Source organism: Tursiops truncatus, chromosome 2, assembly GCF_011762595.2.
Source record: "Tursiops truncatus isolate mTurTru1 chromosome 2, mTurTru1.mat.Y, whole genome shotgun sequence".
Classification (NCBI taxonomy): Eukaryota; Metazoa; Chordata; class Mammalia; order Artiodactyla; family Delphinidae; genus Tursiops; species Tursiops truncatus.
The window spans coordinates 82,456,220-82,475,237 of record NC_047035.1 but is presented as its reverse complement, the minus strand read 5'-3'; the positions used below and the strand labels follow the sequence as shown (position 1 = coordinate 82,475,237).

General features: G+C 40.5%; 1 protein-coding gene across 7 annotated transcripts in view; it reads left to right on the top strand.

The window, feature by feature from the left end:
- Positions 1–19,018, top strand: part of RASGRP1 (RAS guanyl releasing protein 1) — a 1,027,205-nt gene that overhangs the window by 252,869 nt on the left and 755,318 nt on the right. For 5 of the 7 annotated variants that reach the window (XM_073800725.1, XM_073800722.1, XM_073800723.1 and 2 more), the window contains exon 1: positions 7,461–7,840. The gene's annotated coding sequence lies outside the window, so the exon portion shown is untranslated. Of the gene's footprint in view, positions 1–7,460; positions 7,841–19,018 lie in introns of those variants that run through there. The other 2 variants (XM_073800719.1, XM_073800720.1) reach the window with 1 other exon arrangement.

The window sequence follows — 19,018 nt, the reverse complement described above, 5'->3', positions numbered from 1 at the left end:
ATTTGTATTTCTGCATTCTCAAGCGGGTATAAAGAAAGCACTTCTGTCTTAGTAGGGGACAAAAAGCTGCTTCCCCCGTACCTTTCTGAGTTGCCCCATAGCTTTCAAGCACATTTCCTCCTCCCCCATCACACACAAGCTGCAGCGCTGCAAGGTTGTGCAATGACCTTGTCACTCTTTCGAGTCCTGCTGGGCATTTCACAATTACAGTGTAATAGAGAGCATCTGCGTCAAGGTCTGTTTGGAGCCTTCCTGTTTGGTTGCGCTTCAAACAGCTCTTTAGCTGTTCTTTTCAAAGAGTAATATTTAAAGTGTACAAATAAGCATCTGAAGTTATTTTCACCTAAGTTAAAGATTGATTCTTTTTTCTTTTTAAGAATCAAGTTAAAAAAAAAAACAGTACCTTTTCCCACCCTTACCTCATGCCAAAACACTTCAGACTTGCCAGGGTAATCTGCATTTGGGCACAGACTGAGCTTGAGAGAAGGTTGAGCCCAAAGGGAAAAAAAGGTTTGTGAGGGTTACGTGCCGATGGCGGGAGGTTTTATTTTTAATTAGGGGCTGATGGAGAATGGAAATCTGTATGTAATCTGAACCTCTGCATGCACGCTGGTGGACACTCTATGGGGGAAACAATGGGAACCTCTGTTGGAGCTTTATCTGAACTGCAGCTCTGTTTTCCATACCTCAGTTGTCCAGGTAACTGTATTGTCAAAGGCAGCGACTTAACCGTAGGGAGTTCTCAGCCCCAGGGCAGGGAAACTGTCTACGACCTCCTGATGATGATGGGGAGGTGGGGAAGAGGGAGGGGGTGGGGGGAGAGAGAGAATGAATCACCTTTGCGAACTGAAATACCTTTGTCCCCCAGCACTAAATGCTTGTTTCCAAATCTGGAGCAAGTACCCAGAATTCTTCTTTCTCTTCCTTCTGCCTGAAAGGATGAATCTTTGCTCTGTGTGCTCTCCTAGTTCCTGGTCATCTTACAGCTTCTTGGGGGACCAGTTAGATATCTAGACTAAAAAAGGCTTCCTCTTCTCCCCTCCACAGCAACAAGCTGCACTTGGTAGTTATTGTCATAAATGCATGCAAACTTACTTGCTTTTCTGTCTTGAAAGTTCACATAATTAATTGTCTTAACCTACTTTGTATATATATAAGACTAGAGCCAAGTATGTACATTGCCTCATCAGATAGGGGCTTTGCCTGACTGGTCCTGACTCTTTTCTGTGTATCAATATTTCTTGGCAGAGGTACTTCCATTACACACTGCTGTCCTGGGACTGGAGATAAAAGCACCCTGACACTTAGCAATAATGGATGAGCTAAGTCTAACAGAGAGAATAACTCAGTGATTTAGGGTTGGGGTGAGGATGATAAACATACAGTTGTGCTTTGCTCAAATCCAATCCTCTTGCCTGCCCTTCTCTCCTTTTGAAATAGATGAGTTCTTTCTAAATAATATGGGATGTGGGAAGAGAGCATGATAAGACATCATTTGAGAGAAATCCATCCATGTGCAGACAATCCTTGAGAAGGATTAAAAAGGATAATTTCTGGATCGTTGTAAATTTATTAAACAGTTTTCTTCCAAGGAGTTTGGGAAACATTTGTAACTGAATTTGATCTAATTCTTTCTTGAAGATCTGAGAAGAAATTCAGGCTGAGTTCTGGGAAGGAGTATGTCCCTTCTCTTGGGGAAGGAGGTAAATAGGAAGGCAGCCTTGAATGTAGTACAGGGGTGGAATCAGTGAGATGGGGAGAAGAAAGGAGAGGAGTGAAGCTTCCAAAAGAAAACCAAGACTCAACGTGCTTTTCAAAATAGCTTGTGAAAGTTTTTTTAAAAAACACTCTTATTTTGTAACTTATTGTCAGTAGACTGGGGCCAATTAAATTATGATACGTAGCAGTAAGTGTGGTAAAAAAAAAAAAAAAGCACTAGAAGAAAAAACCCTTGGGAAGGAGAGGAAGACTGTGACCACATTCATCCATTAAATGTTTTTCTGTTTTTAAAATTTAAAACCTATCTCACATTGTTGCTGTCTTTGCCCAACTTAAAAACAATGATTGATCAAAAAAAAACAATGATTGTTCCTTGTGGTATCTGAGAAAGGTGGGCCTGAAAGAGGTATTCCAGATGTAAAATTCAGATTGCTTTGGCAGGTAATGCAACTGAAGGCTTTTATTCTGTCTGGTTTTCCAAGCCAGAAGGACACACCTGAGAGGAGGCAGATGCAAAGCTGAGGAATAAGAAAACCCAAGCTGCCCTTCTGAGAGAAAAATAATAGTCCTTTATAGTCCTGTTTGGGCATCTATAAGGGCAGCTGTACCCAAAGAGGGAATTTCAGGAGGATTGAGTCAAGGAGTGAAGAGTGGGTATTTTCATGTGGGAATACATCCTCAGGAGCAAAACTGATATATCTTCTTGGATTTGTGGTTATAACGTGGGTTATACTCAAATATCAAACAGAATTTCATGGATCAAAGCCCTATTCTGATGCATTAACAAAATAATTAAACATTTTAAACAGTGAAAGTAGAGGCTGTTATTTTCACCTATTAATCAGTCCACAATGTTTATTAACCTAGTAATGTTTGGAGGCTGGGAAGTCAGTGGGTTAGAGAAATTTAGATTTCAGTTTTGAATACTATGTTCTGCTTTATTATGATCTAGTTACGTCTTTCAAGGCTTCTTTAAGTGTTTCCTTCATAATCTGGACACTTACGTCTACTGCTCCTTGCATTTATTGTGATTACTAAGAGCTGTTCACTTTAGTAAGAGCTTGTGCTACCCCTCACAAAAAAAAAATGAGACCAGAGAAAAAAAAAGAATGAGACCAAAGAAGAGATCCTTGTCTGCAGGTCAGACCCAGGTCAGCACCTGGGACTCTTGTAACCAACAAACTGAACTAAGTTTGGAACTGGAGGCTAAAGATGGCTGTAAGAATAATTATGAGAGTCAGTATTAATTGGGTATTTATTATGTGATTAGTGCTACGTGTATTACCTATTGCGATGGTTAGTTTTACGTGCCAACTTGACTGGGCTAAGAAGCATCCAGATAGCTGGTAAAACGTTATTTCTGGGTTTGTCTGGAATGGCGTTTCTGGAAGCGATTAGCATTTGAAACAGCAGACTAAGTAGACATGATTCACCCTCACCAGTGTGGGTGGGTATTGTTCAATCCATTGAGGGTACAAATAGAACAAAAAGGTGGAGGAAGGATGAATTTTCTCCTTGAGCTGGGACATCCATCTGCTCCTGCCCTTGGACATGGGGGCTCCTGGTTCTTGAGCCTTTGACCTTGAACTGGGAGTTACATTATCTGATCCCCCCGTTCTCAGGCCTTCAGACTGGGACTGAATTATACCACCAGCTTTCCTGGGTCACCAGCTTGCCAACAGTGTATTGTGGCATATCTTGACCTCCATAATCACATAAGCCAATTACCATAATAAATCCCTCCTCATATATCTCTATATGTCCTGTTGGTTCTGTTTCTCTGAAAATGCACGTGTACTTTCTCTGTTAATCCTTGAAGCTGTCCCATAGATAGAACCATTATCCTTTGTATTTTACATATGGGAAAAGTGAGCCCTAAAGGGCTTGGCAACTTGTATGAAGGTACTGCTGGCAAGTGGCAGGACAGGGATTAGAACCTTGCTCCGTCTCACTTTGGAACTTGAACGGGACCCCCATTTGTGAAATTACTTCCAATTTTATGACAGTCGATGCAGAAGACACCGTTTGCCCATAAAAACCCTTCAGATAAATCCTCTAAACTGGAGGTTGAATTCTGTGCTGAAGTTCAGTCACTCAGTTTACAGAGTGTTAAACTACTGACATAATCCCTTCTTGAAGAAACTCTAAAGGCAAGTGAGAACCAAATAAAATATCAGCACCAGAATGAGCCCCAGTGGACTGCTTCACCTTTCTTTCTCCTGAGAATGTGCCTCAGTTTAATTTACTTCTACAAATGTTAATTTAAAAAATAAGTATATAGTCCAGTACTATGATAAGTACTATGGTAAGTACTGTTAATTAAGGCAAATTAATAAAAGCAAAATATGCTTGAAACCGTTAGGAGATCACATTTGAATCTAAATAAAAAATATAATTCACTTAGCTCCCCAAACAATTCTGTGTTGAAATGTCCCACAAGAGGAGTATCTTTGGTTTCTGGGTGATCTGATAAAGGGATACTTTTCCAAGTATCTGGATTGAATATTTGCTTTTGCCACCTGTTGGTCTGCACCGCACAGGCCTTCAAGCTCTGTACTTGCGAGCTTCAAGACTGAAGAAAGAGCTCAGAGTTGGTGACAGAGACACTATTGGTTTAATGGATAGGGGAATCTTACGTGTCTGAAGCAAAGTCTTGGAGTGACACCCCACTGTATGTGGTGGATGGTGGGGCAGGACATGGTCGCAGTCTTGGCTTCCGGTGGAGGGGGTGGTGGGGAAGGGAAGATTACCAGTTATAGAGGGAATGTATGTCAGGTTGGCTCATGGGTTACCAGGGAAACTAGCAGAAGGGCAAGCCCTTCACCGCCCCTTTGGTAAGAACAATCACTAGCTGGGGGCTGGGGCAAGTACATAGGAAGGTCAGTTATGTGAGTAGGGTGTAGGTGAAACAGGTACTGGTCAAGGAGGGGATGTACAGAGAGCAAGAGAACAGCCGTCTTGGGTGGTCTGACCATATACCATCACTGGGTCCACCCCAGAGAGAACTAGCTGAACCATTCTCTGCGCCTCATACTTGGTGCTCAGTAAATATGAGCCAAACAAAGGACATCTCCTAGGTCTGATTAAGGATATCACTGAATGGCTCCATTGAGTCAGATAAATCAGGAAGAAACAGCTGAGGAATTTTGAACCTTCCAAGAAAGAAATGCAAGTAAGCACTGGGAATTTATAGGAGACAGTTGTATCTGCTGCTCATATTAAAATACCATTTGATTAAGGTGTTTAAAACTTAAGCTCTTATTCCTGACTTTTTAAATATCCTATTAATAAAGTACAATTTGGTCTGTGAAGTGACCCTTGAAATATTTCTGGATTATCCTTTAGGTCATCATGCGCCCGTTCATATATACAACCCCCGAAAATCTTCAAGTGAGTTTATCGGAAATAGAACCCATCCTTGGTTTGGGATCAGCGTCAGTCTGTAGGGGTTGTTCTGAAGGTATTTGGCTTTTGTTTTTGTTGAAGCCTCTGTGGGTTGTGATAAGGCATCGTTTGGATGGTCAGCTCTGTGTGTCAAGGAGAATGGACTATGAATTCAGACCCAGCTGTTGGCAAACAGACTTGTGTGGGTACAGCTGTGATAAATTCATAACACTTATGACAACTGACCAGGATGGTTCTTTTTATATTGTGGCCATGATAATATAAAGGAGGGAATTCACTGCAGGAGGAATGCCCATTTGTTAGTGAAATCTGTGTAGACGTGATATGCTATACAGATTTTCAGTTCTGTGCTTCTGTTTTCCCATCATGATCGAATGAATGAAGTGTACAACCTTCTTTGTTTATTAATGAGCTTGTTTGGAATAAAGTTTGAACACCATTTATGAGCAACACCATCTCCTGCGAGTGGACATTATTTCAGAGTTTTCTGTAAACTGAAAGTCAGTGAGAGTTTACTTTTGCCTTTTAAGGAGAGATGTTACTAGGCTCACCCTTTGATTGCCATTTCCTGAGAAAAGCTTTCTGTTATTATAATCCTTGTTGACCAATAAATGGGCCAGGGACATGCAGCTCTCGGAGGCGCACCTCTACTCTTCACCCTCAGATTCCCCTGAACCCTTGATAGGAGAATTCTTCAAGGAATGAGAGAGAACCTGAGGCTAGGAATGGTTTCCTTGTGATGTTCCTGGAAAGGTTTAAAAAAAGCCAGTGTGTTAAATAATAGCTTTCCAACTTAATAATTATAATAAAAATAAAATCTATCTAATTTATGGCCTTCCTCCCGAGTTCCCTGTACTTTATGTACATTCTCTCTAAATTTGACACAATACCTGTAAGGTAGTTGGTATTATTGTGATTTCATGTATAAAGAAGAAAAAACTTGTAAAAGTTAGGTAACTTGCCTAAGACCACACCTAGTCTGCCTCCAGAGCCTTTTCCTAGTCTAAGGATACTTACTGCAACAACAAAACCTGCTGCTTTTTGAAAATGGTCACTCAGACACACACACACGGTCTCTCTTGGGTCTAACAGACATGTTCACAGCATGATAACTATGGCACATGTCCTCTGTTCCTGTAACACGGGACATGGGTCTGATGTGACACCACCAGAATCTGGATTGAGGCACTATTTATGTGTAGCAGCAGAAGACCACCTGCTCAGAGCAAAGAGAGGGAGCCCGCTGGATTGAAACGGATAACAATGCATAGTACCTAGTCGTCTTATAAGTTGTAAAGCAGCTGATCAGACTCATTGGGAAAAAGCAGGGCATACCATCAGAAGCATCACAAAATACTCTCTTTTCTCTTTGGGAAAGTCAGTTCCTGACTCTGCTCAGGTCACATGCACATCACTATGATCAAAATCAGGCTCCTCAAAGGAGCAAAAATCCATCCCCTGCTGCAAATCCAGGCAGTGTGGAGTAGCCGCTTTGTGTGCTCTTGAGCTGTTATATGCGATACAAACAAGCTTACGTTTTCTCTATGGTGTGGAAAAGGAGTTTTGCGAGTATTTCTTTATCTGTTCTCTTTTTCAGCAGGATTATGTTCCTCTCCATGTCAGGCTGCCCTTACTTTTTGTCATTTATGTAGTTTGCCTTTCCAAATTTCTCAGATGACTGCACCTTTCACATTCCAGTTGCCTTTTCATATATAGCCCAAGACTCCTTCAATCAGCTCTTCTATCAAAATGTTCAGTTGACATTTATCCAAATGTCTTCCTCGCAGGGCAAAGGCAGCTACGCTTCTGATATCTTTTAGAAGACTAGACAAGAGGACAGAGGGAACCAGATCCCAGTGAGAGAGAGACAGCAACCAGCTGGATTAGTGCTGTTTACACAGAAGGGCTTGGAGTCAGAGCTAAACAGCTGTCAGGGTGTATCCTCACACTCTGCAGGGCTCTGTGATGCTGTAGAAATCCCAGGAGCTCTATTGGAGATGAATGAGTCACTGGGAGCCTATTTCTGATGCTGGGGTCCCAACCTGGCAGGAAATTTGTCGTCACACAGGCATGTTCCTAAGCGTCCATCTATGATTGAGCCCCCAGAGGGCCCTTCACTAATTTCCTGTCACACAAGCCAAAAATAAACTGAGGATCCACATTGCAAACTATGTGAAAAATGCTCCAGAGAAAGCATTTGCATTTTTTGTTCATAAGTTCAAGTGGAACCAAATCTCCGGCTTAGCTTTTGACCCCAGCTGAATTCCTTGCTTCAGGGTTTGGGCATCTCTGGCATGATTATTGGAGAGATAGATCGTTAGAGGTTATCTTAGCAATGAGGAGTTCTGCATTTGTTTACGTTGTATAGTGTGTCAGAGTAGAAGACAAAATTGTCTATATTTTGGATTTCCCATCTATTCTTTCTCAGCAGTCTGATATAATGTGCATTTAAGAGTGTTCTCCTTGGACTAGAGTTTAGTCTTAGCTATCATTCTCAATATTCAAAGTGGTTGGAGAGCTTCTTCTTTTCCCTGTTCTGGTCCAGTTGACCAAGGTTAACGGGATCTCAAGTGCCAGGAGAAGGCTGTCTACCAGTTCCTTGCATTTGACCGTGGGTGGACTTCACACATTCACTGTTTCTCTCTTTTACCAGGTGGTTCTTGGTCACCTTCACCTCCCATCAAGCAGCCTCCTCTTGCTGACAGACGTCACTCAGGTAACTGCAGTCAGTAAGCAACTATTTGTAAAATCTGCCTTGCTCTTCAAATTCCTCTTGCAATTGTTGTTTGTGTTCATTGTCTATCTTCAAATGGTTGCTTAACAATTTCTTTATATTAGGGTATATATTTGTTGCATTATTGAAAGAAAATGTAATAATATCCAAAACTATACAGTACTGTTGGGTCTGGCATATAACAACACCCACTGAGGTGTGCAGCAAGTATTAAATAATTAGACAATGGGGGAATTGTTAGGTAGATGTTGCAAAGTGTCTTAGTGATACTTGGGGAAAGTGGTTGGGAACACAGTCCTACTATAAAAATTCACTAGCAGGCTTTTAGGGATGGATTCGATTTGTGTAACAAGGGATTCCTGCATTAAACTTATAAACTTAAAATTTGTGACTAGTTTTGACTTTTCATAATGGCGTATGCAACTCAATTATGTCAGAGGGAGGCTAGGAGAGAATGCTCATCTGTCAGATATCTTCCTTATTTTCTCATCTTCTGAAGCATATTTAACAAGATCTGTAGTTGAGGAAAGGAGAGAGGAGGAGGTTGGAGAAGGGGAGTGATTTCTGGTAACCATCCTCAAAATAACTAAGGACAGCCTTGACATTATACATATTCAAGGATATTAGTGGAGAAATATATAGTGGGCCCTTTTCAACAACTCAAATATTCAACTTGATTTTAATATCAACTTTCTCTAGTGAAACATACTGTCTTAAAAAGTATGCTCCTGCATCTTCCGTTTGAGAACTTCATGGAGTTTGTACTATTAATGGTCTCTATGCTTATTTTACTTTATTCTTTCTGTGTACATTCCCCAGTCTTCACTTGTGGAAGACACTTATGGGAAGTATGATAGCAGTAAATACATTTAGTGCTTCTCACATGACTAATAAGTTAATAGCCTATTTTGAGTAGTTGCAATTTTGAGTTTTGCCAAGGTTTTTCTTCCTTTCTCAGTCTTGCTTGGCTTCAAAACAGACTTGTTTGACCTTGAAGAGATGGCTCCTTTGACATACATTTTAAATCAAGAATATAAGTTTCTCAGCTTCTCATTGAATGAGATGTTTTTATTAAATGCGTTTGAGGTCAGATTTTGTCTGTCTGCATTTCACTGTTTTTTGATTATTTTATATTCCACCTCAGCTTCAATTCTTCTCCAACCGATCTCAGCAACAACCTTCTACACGGCCCAGTGAAGGGACTCTAGGGAAGGAATTAAGCAAATATCATAAAAGGCTCTATGAGGCAAGATTTGTGGATAGGAAGACTGGTTATGAAAAATCAAGTTTTCAAAGGTTAGGTAGTTGCTTGGAGAGCAATGTATGAAAGACTGGATCAATTTCCATTTAGGAAACCGACCTAAGAAAGCATCCTTTGCCATAGGAAAGGGTACCTCTAGGGTAGTTCTCCTGATTACCAGGCTGGTGTTCTGTTTATTACACCACGTGGCTAAGGAATCTTTGTTTCCAGCTGCAAACAAAAAATCTTATTGAGTCAGAGGTGAAATAGTCATAATAGGGCATTATATTTACATTTCCTTTTGTATTTACTCAGAAATTTCGTATCTGTCATTCATTTATGAGCCAGTTTCGTAAAGTGGAAAGGGCATTGGACTTGGAGCCAGATAATCTACTAAAACCAGCTAACATATCTTTCCCTGAAGAATCTTAAGGAGCCAATGAGATATTGTAATTGACAGTCCTTGTAGTTTTTATCAAGCTAGGAACTTTTCACAGATCCCTTTAACTCTGAGCCTTGATATCTTCCTCCATAAAACAAAGGAGTTAGGTAGCAACTGAGCAATCTCTAACTTTCTCACTCTCACATTATTATTATTTTTTTAAACTTTGGGACGTAAGTAGAGTCAGATCTGTGGTATTGAGATTTATAGGAAGAAGTATATATTTGGTCTTCCACCAGGTTTCTGGCACAGAGCTTCTAAAACCCCTGGAGTTTCCTGTGCTGAGAGTAATAAAGGTGTCTTCTCTTATGTCAGTGAGGTGACTTCCTTAGGACTGTGCCAGTTGCCAGGGAAACCAGCAGAGGGATTACAGGGTTGGAATTTTCATCCCCTCCACACCCACCTCCAGGGAGGAGAGAGTGGCTGGAGATTGAGTTCAGTCACAATGAACGGCTAATGATTTACTTAATCATGCTTATGTAATGAAGCCTCCATAAAACCCCCAAAAAAGACAGGGTTCAGAGAGCTTCCAGGCTGGTGAACACACGGAGGTGCTGGGTGGGTGGTGTGCCCAGAGAGGTCAAGGAAGCTGCAAGCCTCTTCCCAAATATCTTGCCCTATGCATCTCTTCCATCTGGCTGTTCCTGAGTTATATCCTTTTATAATAAACCAGCAATCTAGTAAGGAAATTGTTTCTCTGAGTTCTGTGAGCCTCTCTAGCAAACTAATTAAACCCAAGGAGGTTCTATATAGGTTCTCGGATGTATAGCTGATGGATCAGAAGCACAAGTTACAATCTGGAGTTGTGATGGGCACTCAAAGTGGGAGGGGATGAGCCCTTAACCTGTGGGATCTGATGCTATCTTCAGGTAGATAGTGTCAGAATTATGTTAAATTGTAGGACACCCATCTGGTGGTATGTGAGAATCCCTTAGAGGTGTGGAAAAACCCCACACATTGGAACTGGGTGCAGAATCCCAAGACAGTTAAAAAAAAAAAATCCTTTTCACAAAAGAGGAACTGGAGGAAAGAGGTAAAGTGAGTGGCCTGACTGACTGGGGATGAGAGATGAGCAATCACTTGCCCCACTCAGCGGTGTTTTCCTCATTTGTCTTAGATGCTGGCAGGGTCAGTTGTATTCCATGAAGAGCTTCGTGTGGCCCTCATACTTGGACAACCTTTTACTGAATGCAGATGATTTTAGGATACAAAATAGCAAGGTCAGACCTCAGCTGCACCCCAGAGGAGCTCTGATCTCAAAGAAAAATTAGCAAAACGACTTCTCTGGGTAAAATGGAAATGTTGGGGGTCTGTGCTGCTAGCACCTGTGAAGAGCTGCATGACCCCGTGGGCAGGGAGGAACATTATCCTTCCAAGACTTGTTACTTGTCCAGTAAGTGGGTCTATTTCCTCTTAAAACCGGAGGTTCTTATCATTTTGATTTGTGAATTTCATGATGGGTAATATCACTTTACAAAAATGCAGTTTGAACCATCACAGATAATTTTTGCAAATAATTTCAGTGGGTCAAAAAAAAAAATCCCCTGGAAACTGTACGACAGCCCTCTTAGGTCATTGGTCCTGAAAATTTAGTACACAAATGAATAACACTGGGACAACATTCTCAGAAATTCTGATTCATTAGATATTAAGGAGCTGGTCCTAGTATTCTGAATTTTTAAAAGCACCCAAGAGAATTCTGATTCAAGCGAGCGGGATTCAATACTAAATAAACATTGTCATAGGGGTCCCTGGCTTTTAGTTAAGAGACACTGCCGTGGACTGCCTTAGAATTCCAGTGTTCCTGAGTTCATTCCCCAAATTAATATCTTTCTCAAATTCAAAATCTGAAAAGAAAACCCAAGTCCCCATCAAATGAATTAGGCACACTGGAGCAAAAACCAAACACAAAGTAGATTTTTGTCCTGACTGAGCCGGTTTGGCTGGCTTCCTGGTCTGGCATCACCAGTTGCGTATTCAGTTTCCATGTCCCTGGGTGACAGGATGCCTGGCTTCATACCAGTATGGGCACTCATCAGCTACACTGTACAGTACAAGAACTGTCACATAAGAATGGGCTAGTCTCTGTGAGACCATTCTGGGTTTGCTCTGAAGTAGCACCATCAAAAGAGTGGTTACAAATGGAAGTTGAGATCAGAGCCAGAGAAGTGATGTTGACCAGCAGATCTCTGAACAAGGCAATGCTGTGAACAAAGGGTAAAGCAAGGTCTCAGCAGGGCTGGGACGCCTGGTAACAACGTTTGAGTTGGATGGAGGCAAGCAGTTCAGGAGGGAGGCTATGAACAAAATGAAGTTGTTGGTCTTATCACACCCTGACCAGCTTAAACACACTAGACTTGACACAAGATACTCTCTATGGACATTTGCTGACGAATGCTTAATAATAGAGGTCCAAGAAGTAAAAACCCTGTGGATGGTAAAATTTGTCCCTCCATCTTCTTTCTGATGACTATTTCTTTTTTCTTTTTTTTAATATTTATTTATTTATTTATTTGGTTGTGCCTGGTCCTAGTTGCGGCAGATGGGCTCCTTGGGGCTCGCCGGCTCCTCAGTTGCGGCAGGTGGGCTCCTTAGATGTGGCATGCATGCGGGATCCAGTTCCCTGCCCAGGGACCGAACCCGGCCCCCCACATTGGGAGTGCAGAGTCCCAACCACTGCGCCACCAGGGAAGTCCCTGATGACTATTTCTTAACAATGAATTTAGGCAGAAACCGTGAATAACTCTTTGTATGTAGTTTTTGTTAGCAATCTTCTTTACTAGGGTATTGTCTAGTTTGGGGGTTGGAAAATGTTTTATCTGCAGTGCCAGATAGTAAAGTGTTTTAGACTTTGTGAACTACAATACTGTCTCTGTTGTATGTTCATCATTTTTTCCTTTTTACAATTCCCTAATAATGTGAACACTATTCTTGGCTCTCTGGCAGTATGAAAACAAGGCATGGACTGGCGTTGTCCCTCAGGCTGTAGTTTGCTGACCCTCCACTGGATTGTCTCAACAATAAAATAAGATTATTTTGTTTTTACATGGTGTTTGATATTTTCTGTCAGCAAATATAGTCAATGGGAAAAAATTCGCAGTTATCTGTTCCCCATTGAGAACATATCCCCTCCTTTATGTACTGATAGGAGAGCCTAAAGCCATAGTGTGAGAAGTAGTGTCTTCTACACTTGAGTCCTCCTGTAGCAATCTAATATTATAAGCTGTAAGGGAAGAGATGAATTTTAATTGAGTTTCGTTTGACATAAAAATTCAGACTTGATGGTCTTTCCCTTTGGGGCTCTTATTTTTAAAATTAACTCCTATGATTTTAGCTTATATTTTAAAAATATATGCACATTATGGTTTATTTGGATGATTAGTTCACTATCTGAGTACTACCATGAGATTTAAATCCAAGGAGACATTTGAACATAAGATCTTTTTGGTTATCAGTAGTGCTGCCTTAACTGTTGTCACATAATGAGACTAAAACAGAGGTAAATTCAATAAAGGCCAAGTGATGTCATGGTTCTGGGGTCCTTTAACAGAGGGAAAATAGTTGGATATTGGATCATCACATAACACATGGTATATATAGTACCAAACTAGAACAGTCCTGTGACAAAAATGTTAGTTCCATATCCTCACTGGAGTAAAAGAAGTTCAATTTCAGCACTACAGTATTTCGGTCACATTCAGTTAATTTGAATTTTGGTAATGATACATTAGTAAATTTGTGTATAATTTGTCCTGTTATGAATATGTGCATGTGCGTGTGTGTGTGCGTGTGTGTGTACTCAGTTTAGATCCATCCCAGAGGTGTTAGTAGACTATCACAGTGGTCAGTATGCACATGGGAAGAGCCAGGAACAAGGCAGGTGCAGTCAGGATGGTTAGAGCAAGTCTGTGCTGGTCCACACAAAGATGCCCTTTCCTCTGGGCTGATGCATACCTGAGCTGAGCCAGGGTACATGGCCCGGCCAGCAGTGACTGGCTGGATTTTACCCTTACTTGTCCCCTCGGCTGAGCACTCTTGTTCAGAGGTATGTTTCTGCCCTGAGTGAAGGAAAATGAATTTGAGAGATAATGTGTAAATATAATCTTTGAGGCCTGGTAGGCATTTAAATCTGGAGATCAAGGATTGCTCCCAACTTCTGGCTTTGGTGACTATTGTTTTAAAACAATATCTGATGCATTGACTCCTTCAGAACAGTCACAATAATTTGGTATTAACTTTGGAAAAGCTTCGGTGTAGTCAAGAACAAAAGCCAAGAAAAGGGCATTTAAAGAGGGAAGCAGTGGCAGCAGTAGGAATGGACAAGACATCCACTACAAAGTAGAAACCTGAAGGACTTAACCATTTCTTTCCTGTGTGTGTATTTATTAGGGGGTGTCATAGGCATGAATCCACAGTGCCCCCTACTGCCCCGGAGGGGGTCTGTGCCAACATGGAATAGCATGGCCTATTGTAATGCCAACTTCACAGGAGGTAGACTCACAGCTGTGATGCTGGGAAGCAGGACTCATGGTTGACTAGAACTGGGAGATGCTTCCTGGGGTACAGGGAAATGGGGGAGGGAGACCAAATGGAATTTTGCTGGTCATCCCTCTCTTCACTTTTCAACAGAAGCAGATAGAAATATTTATTTTGTGCTGGGTACTTCCTAGGTCTTGCAAAAGAAAGATGGCAGGAGTATAAGAGAACTGAAAGCAATATTCTCCATGCTTTGAGAGTTTATCAAATTGGGGAGGCAGAACACGTGTACAGCACACTGAGAACACTTCAGGATGCAAATACAGACAAATTAGTTTATTACAAACTGGACGTTGCTCTAGATAGCAGTGTCTTTTCACAGTGAGAATTCTGTCCATAGAAGGAGTGCCAAATAAAAACGAAATCAGAGTACAAGTGTGGGTTCCTAAGTGTGCGTGTGTGTGTGTGTTTTCTGTTGCATTGGGGGTGGTGAATATTAACTTGCAAAGGGGCCTTAGAGGAGGATAAATTAGGTCTGTATTTTTGAGTATGGGCAGGAGGGGGCAAGAAATGCTTAGTGGAAAGGAAAGCAAATTGAGAGGCAAGAATAAACAAGTGGAGTTCAAACATAGCAGAGGAGAGGTTAACAATATCTCACAGCTGGTGAAATACTACTACTTTCTTACAAAATGTTTCTATACCAGAAGCTCCGAAGTACCTAGAGCCTGGAGGTGTCCTGCCGCATTAGTGGGGACTTCTTAATGTCTAGCCAGCCTTTTGCTTGCTTGAGGCCTGAATACTATAAAACTTGGTCTAATTCTTTTCATCTTGAGCTCACGAGCTTAGGCAAAGCTGAGCACCTGGTGTGTATTTTTGTCCTCTTGTGATGGTGAGCACTTTAGCTACTAGTCTTTGAAGCCTAAAAACATATGGCAGTAGCTTTTACCCAATGTCCTGGCGCTCTTAATCAACTTGATGTTTTATTTGGTTGTATTATAATGAGATTTAAGGACAGTTTGCATGGCATCCTTTACCTATAATTGTAGTTGTTAAATGCAGCCCCAGACAAGGTGTCAAACAACCTTGGAGACAGTTTAGTGATGAAATGCCAGGTCTTTCTGATATTAATGGTTTTTGGCGGGATTGACTTAGTAATAGCTATGTAGTGCGGCATCGTAATGGACATACCTTTAACATAGTGATACATCGATCCCTTTGTTGTGTTCGTATATATAGAAATGCAGGATACTCATCACGGCAATGGCGAGACTAGCTCAGGGATCATGTGACAGCTCTGCCTCAGAAATAGAGGACCTGGGCGCCGTTGTATTAGTGAGCCTGTGGGCCACGGAAGCAGGTTATCTGTCTGCATCTTGGTTGCACCACTGGCTGAACAACCTTGGGCAACTGACACATATTCTCTGAACTTCGATTTCTTCATTATAAAATGAGGTCATACTGGTGTGTTCCTGTTATGATGGGGATCCTTAGAGAGAGCCATGTGTAAATTACATGCAAGTGTTAGGCATAAAGTAGGTGGAATGTTAGTTTATTGTTGTTGGACCTGTTACTCACTTGGGCTCTATCTGGAACTTATTTATTTTTGTTTTTAATTTGATTTTTATTATATATTTTTCAGATGTACAGCATTATAATTCAACATCTATATACACTATGAAGTGATCACCACTGCAAGTCTAGTTACCATCCATCACTGTATAGTTCCCTTCCCCTCTGGCAACCACTAATCTGTTCTCTGTATCTATGAGTTGTTTTTTTTTTTAAACATCTTTATTGGAGTATAATTGCTTTACAATGGTGTGTTAGTTTCTGCTTTATAACAAAGTGAATTAGCTATACACATACATATATTCCCATATCTCCTCCCTCTTGCATCTCCCTCCCACCCTTCCTATCCCACCCCTCTAGGTGGTCACAAAGCACCAAGCTGATCTCCCTGTGCTATGTGGCTGCTTCTCACTAGCTGTCTATTTTACATTGGGTAGTGTATATATGTCCATGCCACTCTCTCACTTCATCCCAGCTTACCCTTCCCCCTCCCCGTGTCCTCAAGTCCATTCTCTACGTCTGCGATTTTTTCTTGTCTTTCCCCTAGGTTCTTCAGAACCATTTTTTTTTTAGATTCCATATATATGTGTTAGCAAACAGTGTTTGTTGTTCTCTTTCTAACTTACTTCACTCTGTATGACAGACTCTAGGTCCATCCACCTCACTACAAATAACTCAATTTCGTTTCTTTTTATGGCTGAGTAATATTCCATTGCACACATGTGCCACATCTTCTTTATCTGTTCATCTGTCAATGGACACTTAGGTTTGCTTCCGTGTCCTGGCAGTTGTAAATAGTGCTGCAATGAACATTGTGGTACATGACTCTTTTTGAATTATGGTTTTCTCAGGGTATATGCCCAGTGTTTTAAGGACCCTCCATACTCTTCTCCATTGTGGCTGTATCAATTTACATTCCCAACAATAGTGCAAGAGGGTTCCCTTTTCTCCACACCCTCTCCAGCATTTATTATTTGTAGACTTTTTGATGATGGCAATTCTGACTGGTGTGAAGTGATACCTTATTGTAGTTTTGATTTGCATTTCTCTAATGATTAGTGGTGTTGAGCATCCTTTCATGTGTTTGTTGACAATCTGTGTATCTTCTTTGGAGAAATGTCTGTTTAGGTCTTCTGCGCATTTTTGGATTGGGTTGTTTGTTTCTTTGATATTGAGCTGCGTGAGCTGCTTGTCTGTTTTGGAGATTAATCCTTTGTCTGTTGATTCGTTTGCAAATATTTTCCCCCATTCTGAGGGTTGCCTTTTCATCTTGTTTATGGTTTCCTTTGCTGCGCAAAAGCTTTTAAGTTTCATTGGGTCCCATTTGTTTATTTTGATTTTTATTTCCATTTCTCTAGGAAGTGGATTAAAAAGGATCTTGCTGTGATTTATGTCCTAGAGTGCTCTGCCTATGTTTTCCTCTATGAGTTTGATAGTGTCTGGCCTTACATTTAGGTCTTTAATCCATTTTGAGTTTATTTTTGTGTGTGGTGTTAGGGAGTGTTCTAATTTCATTCTTTTACATGTAGCTGTCCAGTTTTCCCAGCACCACTTATTGAAGAGGCTCTCTTTTCTCCATTGTATATTCTTGCCTCCTTTATCAAAGATAAGGTGACCATACATGTGGGGTTTATCTCTGGGCTTTCTATCCTGTTCCATTGATCTATATTTCTGTTTTTGTGCCAGTACCATACTGTCTTGATTACTGTAGCTTTGTAGTATAGTCTGAAGTCCGGGAGCCTGATTCCTCCAGCTCTGTTTTTCTTTCTCAAAATTGCTTCGGCTATTTGGGGTCTTTTGTATTTCCATACAAATTGTGAAATTTTTTGTTTTACTTCTGTGAAAAATACCATTGGTAGTTTGATAGGGATTGCACTGAAACTGTAGATTACTGTGGGTAGTATAGTCATTTTCATAGTGTTGATTCTTCCAATCCAAGAACATGGTATATCTCTCCATCTGTTTGTATCGTCTTTAATTTCTTTCATCAGTGTCTTATAGTTTTCTGCATACAGGTCTTTTGTCTCCCTAGGTAGGTTTATTTCTAGGTATTTTATTCTTTTTGTTGCAATGGTAAATAGGAGTGTTTCCTTAATTTCTCTTTCAGATTTTCCATCATTAGTGTATAGGAATGCAAGAGATTTCTGTGCATTAATTTTGTATCCTGCTACTTTACCAGATTCATTGATTAGCTCTAGTATTTTTCAGGTAGCATCTTTAGGATTCTCTATGTATAGTATCATGTCATCTGCAAACAGTGACAGCTTTACTTCTTCTTTTCCAATTTGGTTTCTTTTATTTCTTTTTCTTCTCTGATTGCTGTGGCTGAAACTTCCAGAACTATGTTGGATAATAGTGGTGAGAGTGGGCAACCTTGTCTTATTCCTGATCTTAGTGGAAATGCTTTCAGTTTTTCACCATTAAGAACGATGTTGGCTGTGGGTTTGTCATATATGGCCTTTATTATGTTGAGGTAAGTTCCCTCTATGACTACTTTCTCAAGGGTTTTTATCATAAATGGCTGTTGAATTTTGTCAAAAGCTTTTTCAGCATCTATTGAGATGATCATATGGTTTTTCTCCTTCAGTTTTTTAATATGGTTTATCACCTTGATTGATTTGCGTATATTGAAGAATCCTTGCATTCCTGGAATAAACCCCACTTGATCATGGTGTATGATCCTTTTAATGTGCTGTTGGATTCTATTTGCTGGTATTTTGTTGAGGATTTTTGCATCTATGTTCATCAGTGATATTGGCCTGTAGTTTTCTTTTTTTGTGACATCTTTGTCTGGTTTTGGTATCAGGGTGATGGTGGCCTCGTAGAATGAGTTTGGGAGTGTTCCTCCCTCTGCTATATTGTGGAAGAGTTTGAGAGGGATGGGTGTTAGCTCTTCTGTAAATATTTGATAGAATTCTCCTGTGAAGCCATCTGGTCCTGGGCTATTGTTTGCTGGAAGATTTTTAATCACAGTGTCAATTTCAGTGCTTGTGATTGGTCTTTTTATATTTTCTGTTTCTTCCTGGTTCCGTCTCAGAAGGTTGTGCTTTTCTAAGAATTTGTCCATTTCTTCCCGGTTGTGCATTTTATTGGCATATAGTTGCTTGTAGTAGTCTCTCCTGATCCTTTGTATTTCTGCAGTATCAGTTGTTACTTCTCCTTTTTCATTTCCAATTCTGTTGATTTGAGTCTTCTTCCTTTTTTTCTTGATGAGTCTGGCTAATGGTTTATCAATTTTGTTTATCTTCTCAAAAAACCAGCTTTTAGTTTTATTGATCTTTGTTATTGTTTCCTTCATTTCTTTTTCATTTATTTCTGATCTGATCTTTATAATTTCTTTCCTTCTACTAACTTTGAGGTTCTTTTGTTCTTCTTTCTCTAATTGCTTTAGGTGGTTTATTTGAGATGTTTCTTGTTGTAGGATTGTATTGCT